Raw genomic sequence first — 6,000 nt, 5'->3', positions numbered from 1 at the left:
CCAGCCTGAAATTAACACAGCCCCAGGAATTCCGCCATCTTGTCTTTGGTGGAGTTAGGAATTCTAGGACAGGGTGATGCCCACTACCCAACGGAAGTGGTCATCTAAGGGGTGTAGAGACTCCAAGGGCAAGTAGCCCATTGGCTACTACCCTTCACTCCCCTTCAAGCTCCCTAAGTTGAGTATTTAGGGGACCCACTGATACGAGGACCTCAGAACTTCGCTGGACACAAAATAAGGAGTGGAAAAGAAACCTGCTGAACCCGAGAACGTGGAGTACACTTACTTGGCACCAACCCTGGTAGCCTACCTGCCCCACCTGACCCTTGAGCAACTAACCTGTCCTGCAGCCTCCAAGAAACCAGGAGAGCCGCCAGTGCTTTGCAAATTGCCAAGAACTCCTTTGCATCTGCAGGCACCCAAGAAAGAACTGGGAAGACCAGGACCTCCAAAAAACCAAATGCCAGACAGCACCACAGCAACCGAGCCACCGAGCCACCTAGCCCCAGCTGAAGTGGGCCAACAAAGCTAGTGTGGTTCCCAGGCCCTGATGGGACAAAGCCCATCCCGAGTTTTCCCTTTGTGGTCTTCCCAATGACATCTGCAGCCTGATCTTGCAGACCCCCTTCACTGCAACTGCCTCTGGAGACGGAGACTCGACGGTCCATTGCACCTCTGCACCCGGCCCTCTCAGATGGAAGAGAAGGAGACCACTGGTGTCCCTACATCCCCCAGGCTCGTGAGAACCGAGCCCACTTGTTGGTTTGGTAGGACTGGACCCCAGTGCCTACCTGCAGCCTGTTTCTATGGGCCCCATCCATCGCGACCACCCCAGGTAACAGTAAACCTGATGACCCAAACCACCTCTGCACCCAGACGCCCTGGATCGAGGAGAACAGGACCACTGGTGTCCCTCGCAAGACTTGAAACCCCTTTGTGGTTCGTCCAGACTGGATTCTCAATCCACCCCTGCAGCAACTTTGTGACTGGACGGATCCCCGTAGACTTATACAAAGCACCCGATGCTGAACTGCACCACTGCACCATACCGCCCGAGGTAACTTGTTGGTGTGGCCTTGGACCTTGCCCCATACTTACCCGAAGTTCCAAAGTCTGGTCCTGTAAGTCACTGTACTATACCTGTCTGCAGTGCTTGTACTTTCTCCATAAGATAAAATTACTGCATCTGAAAAATGCACTGCGTTATCTTTTGCAAACGTTTGCAAACTCTAAAAACTCATAACTCGAAAAGTGCTCACCTGTACTCACCTGATTCCGGTGATCTTGGTTTCTAAATTTATATAAAAGTATGTGTTATTTTTTATAAATTGGTGTTGGATTTCTTTATTGTGTGTGTGTCACTTACTGTATACGTGTGTGCCTTACATGCCTACCCTCTAACATGCCTAACTGCTAGACCACACTACCACAAAAAAGAGCATTTGAGATGTCATTTGTGCCTCTGTAATACCTCTGGGGAGTACTTGGAGTCTTTGCACAGTATACCTAATTTTGGTCCACTATGTAAAGAGCCAGTTTCCTACAGTGACATTTTGGTAAAATGATGTCAAAAGGTCGTCATAGGAGGAGCAGCACCAACCCGTAAGTAGTGACAGGACAGACCAGCTATCTCCAAAATGTTTATTCCAGAGCATATTTAACAAACCAGGCCCTGTCCTGGTTTGCTTTGCATAGAGGGTTCCACCCATCTGCTGGTGCGGTATAACGTATCACAAGCCTTATTTGCAAGTCCATGCCAGTAGTACCAGCTCCCTCATATTTTCCTTCTTTTGGAGTTGGGTAGGGATACTTTTTTATTTTTTTGTGAAGTAGACATTGTTTATAGTTTACTTTTCACTTCCTCTCCCAATTATCCCATGGTATAATCTAAACTCTTCTTTACTGACAACTTACCGTACGCATGTGGTGTGATACGTGTTCAGTGAACAGTAACTACCAAGAAAGAAGCAGTGACAGGTGTAATAAAATCCTTTTATTGCATTTTGTGCAGACAGGAGTCTAAAAAAATGGAGACAGAAAGCCATAAAGCGTAAAAGAGCATTCACCACCGAAAACCCTACTGTAAGCACTAAGCACAGTATAACACAAGAGAAATACAGACTCGTACTGAAGAAACACACATGTACACAAAGGAAAAACAGCCCAAGGCTAACTATTTTGGTTTCCAACCTTTTTTTGTTGTTTTCTGTACAAAGTTTTAACGTATTTGCATTGATATACATAGACTTGAACACAAAGCATACTAGTACTACAAATCTATGGGGATATTGCACTCAGAATAAAAGTCACTTGAAAATACATAAAACACCTATAGCTACAGTGATTTCAAAGATCTCCCTTCATTGAGCTCATGTTTTGTGGAAACATTCATTACAATGTATTGCACATGTAGCAGGGACAATGAATTGTAATCCCCAGGAGACCAAGCTGAGGGGTTTACGTCTATGGAGGCTTGCTCCTACCATTTAGTGTCTCGCCTCTTGTAGTGCAACAGGGATTATTTTCACCTTTTGCCACCTCCTACCTAAAGTGAAAGAACCCAGGACGTATCGAAAAAAAGCTGCCATTTTGCCACAAGTACTAGTTTCAATGTGTGCTGCAAGGGCTTGGCCTCAGTTGTGACTGACAGGCAAGGTATGGTTGACCCATCAGGTGCATGGAGGCGTATGGTGATAATAGATGTTCATCTGTGATCTGTGAGTGTCATTCTAGGTGGGCTCGGGACATCCAGGCTTTTTTAAGGTTCATCCTGTCCAGCTATGAAATTCCTGGTGACCCGGAGCTTCACCTTAATCAAATATGTTACATTCAAAATATAAAACTAGAAGGGTGAATATACATACTACTCTCATTCTGAAGAAGATTCTCAACTGGCAAATAGAGTCCTACAAGGGTCCTTCTCTTTTGAGTCTGTAGGACACTGCAGTACATATAGGTGTTCATACCAGACATAGTAATGGTTTTGCAACTCTAGAATAGAAATGGATTGGAAATGGGAAAAAGAAGGAATCCCAACATCTTCAATTAGTTATTTAGAATACTAGGATGAGAAGGCTTTCGACAATGACCACATACTAAAAACAGAGCATTGAAGGCCTTAGGAATCACACTTTCTTTGTATGAAATGTGTTTGATAGCGGGGATTTAACTTTAGTGAGTACAAAAGCAATTAACCCCACATTGTATAAACGGTACCATGTTGATCTGAATTCTGGAACAAATCTGGTGCGACAAAAGATTATTCTGCTAGCAATATGAAGTACATGTGAATGTCAGTCATTATCACTGCTTGCAGTTTGTTCTTTTTCCGTCTGTTGTAAAACCTGTGTCTCTTTCAGATATGTTGACAGTATGTGCAGTAATTCTACTTCTTCTCACTTATATTCTTCTTTCCATTTGCGGTTTATCTTTTTCTTGCAGGTTTGAACTCTCTTAGCATTTTCTTCCGCGTAAAACCCCCTTCAGAGACACATTTTTTTAAATTTCAGGCACATACTAGCTTTGTTTATGTATAAAGGGATCTAAAGTGAAGTTCTAGTTTTCAGCCATGTTCTACGCACATTAGATCGACTCTTGGCAAGGTAAGTTTCACGCCCTATGAAAATAGTATTGAGGTGAGCCCAAAGTCTAGTTGATGGTTTGTAAATTCACATGATACAAGTCTATCCTTCCAGTACATGTTGATTATTTCACTGTTAAAGGTGCTTTTGTGCTCCCAAAGAACAAAGATGTACCTGTGTTCTGTACTACATGACAGCACTGTGTTCATTCGCTGCTTTATAACTTCTACACGTGTAATGGTCAGCTTCATCCTAACTCACATGGGTTGTATTATACAGTCATTTTTTTCTTCACCTGACTCAGTCAATGCGTCCCAGCAACAAAATATGCTTGGTGAGATTTTGGTTCAGAAGAGGTAGGCTCACAATGCCCAGGATTCAACTACTCTTCTATTTAGCATGTGGCTACAGACACCCTTAGATGCCTCCAGATGCTAGTGGGATGACTACAGAACAGGACCCCCTCATATCGTGGAAAGATACATACCATTCACTGTCCATCAAGTCAACAGTGATATGGCTCAGTCATTCTCAGCTTCAAAACGTCACATGCCTGGTATTCTTCTGCAGCCATCTATCCACTATTGGTGGTATATGCATGCAAGCCAGACACATTTATGTTAATGCTAATTTTTTGTTGTGATGTAAACGAAGAAATGGTTTTGCTTCGACAACACGGGGTCACCCAATGAAGTAACTGTAAAACTGTTGTGGTTCTCTGTTTTTCCTTACAAAAAGCTCCATTGTATTTGAGGGACACGGTGTCTCACAAATCCCTATAGATACTTTATTCTGGTAAATGAGTGAACAGAGGCTTTTGCAAAAGCAGAGTGCCATCAAGAAGGAAAATAAAGGCATGGATTAATATTTAGTGGGTTTCCAAAAGGTTTATTCATGCCCGTCATCTGTTATTATGCTTTTCAAAATTAAAAAACTATCTAGCATCAAGAATGTCAACTCTGAAGTGCCCTTTGGCTGAAGAAGTTGAATACAAATAATTAATGGCCATGGCAAAACGGCAACCATTTTCTTAGTCAATAATACACAAAATTTGAAGTGCCCGAGCAAAGTACTACAAAATTCCACTTACTGTAGGGAATTGCAAGTTATGAATGCATATGGAAAATATAATGGATTTGCCACGATCTTTATATCACACAGGATCAATGCAGGTTCGTAGGAATGTTTCAACCATAGGATCGGTACTATAAAAATGTTTGTTCTCACCATGGGTGCTTGCTAGTTGAATTCTAACACATGGTTGGTAGTTAGATATCTACAGTTCCAGGTGTGCACATCAGTGCTATTGTTGGGATCACCATGTAAGACAGGACTGTAACTGGCATTCGCATTTCACGCAATAACTACATACTACGTTGCAATCAGTGCATGTTCTCGCATGTGTAAATGTCAATCTCTTGTTGCCCTCGTCAGTTTGATCCAGTCAAGTTCAGAATCAGACATTATTGTCCTCTCCCACAGAAGACATATTTCGCAATGCCCTAAACAGGTTCCTACAGGACCATGCCTCTTACATTGATTTATCCCATGGATACACTCTTCTGCTGTATCAAGGATCATGGCCACCAAATGGCTTCCTTTGTCAAACATGAATATCTCTCCCACAATGTCTCATAGCCATAGGTTCATTTTATCCTCTATGCTAAGTGCCTCTGTTCTTTTTCTTTGTGAATCGGATCGGGGTGGTTCTCGTATGGAAGAAAAATAGACCGATTGGGTTGAGCATAATTTCTGATTCAGGTCCAGGTTATGTATGATAGTGGATAAGCAAGAGCATTCATGTTTTGCATTTGGCTTATCCAATGATTTTATTTGTTTACTCACTGCATTTGCTAGTTTTCAACTTGTATTTTCATTTTGCAGTTCAACCACCCCTAAAACCACTGCATTGTAATTCTGTCAGCGTTTGAAGACGACTGGTTAATGGCAGCTCACTCAAATCAGATGGTTGCAGGGATCTCCTTTGTGATTTGTTCAGTAGTTTTGGGATTTCTAAGCAAGTTCCCACTGGCAATCATTTCTTCTTTACTAGTTTCAATATTTCGTCATGAAGATAGTTCAGAGTAGATGATTCAGAGCTAGTTTCCATCGAATCATTACGTGGCAGTTTGTCCGGTTTGCTTGGTTGGTAGGTTATAGCTCTAAGATTAAAAATAAGAGAGGAGGCTTTGTCTGCGGACCAACAATTTATTATAATCAATTATTATTATTATTATTATTCCCAGTGAAGACAGCTAACCCCCCTTATTGATCTTAATTTACAATCTGGCCTTTCTCTGGTAGCACAGTGTTTTCTTAAATTGGGTTTTTTCCCTCTTGTACAGTAGCTATTCAAACCATAACGTGCACACCAAATGCAATGCTTATGACCTCACAATACTCAAACTAATAAATGAAA

This window comes from Pleurodeles waltl, chromosome 7, assembly GCF_031143425.1.
Source record: "Pleurodeles waltl isolate 20211129_DDA chromosome 7, aPleWal1.hap1.20221129, whole genome shotgun sequence".
NCBI classification, from domain to species: Eukaryota; Metazoa; Chordata; class Amphibia; order Caudata; family Salamandridae; genus Pleurodeles; species Pleurodeles waltl.
This window is presented reverse-complemented; position numbering follows the sequence as displayed.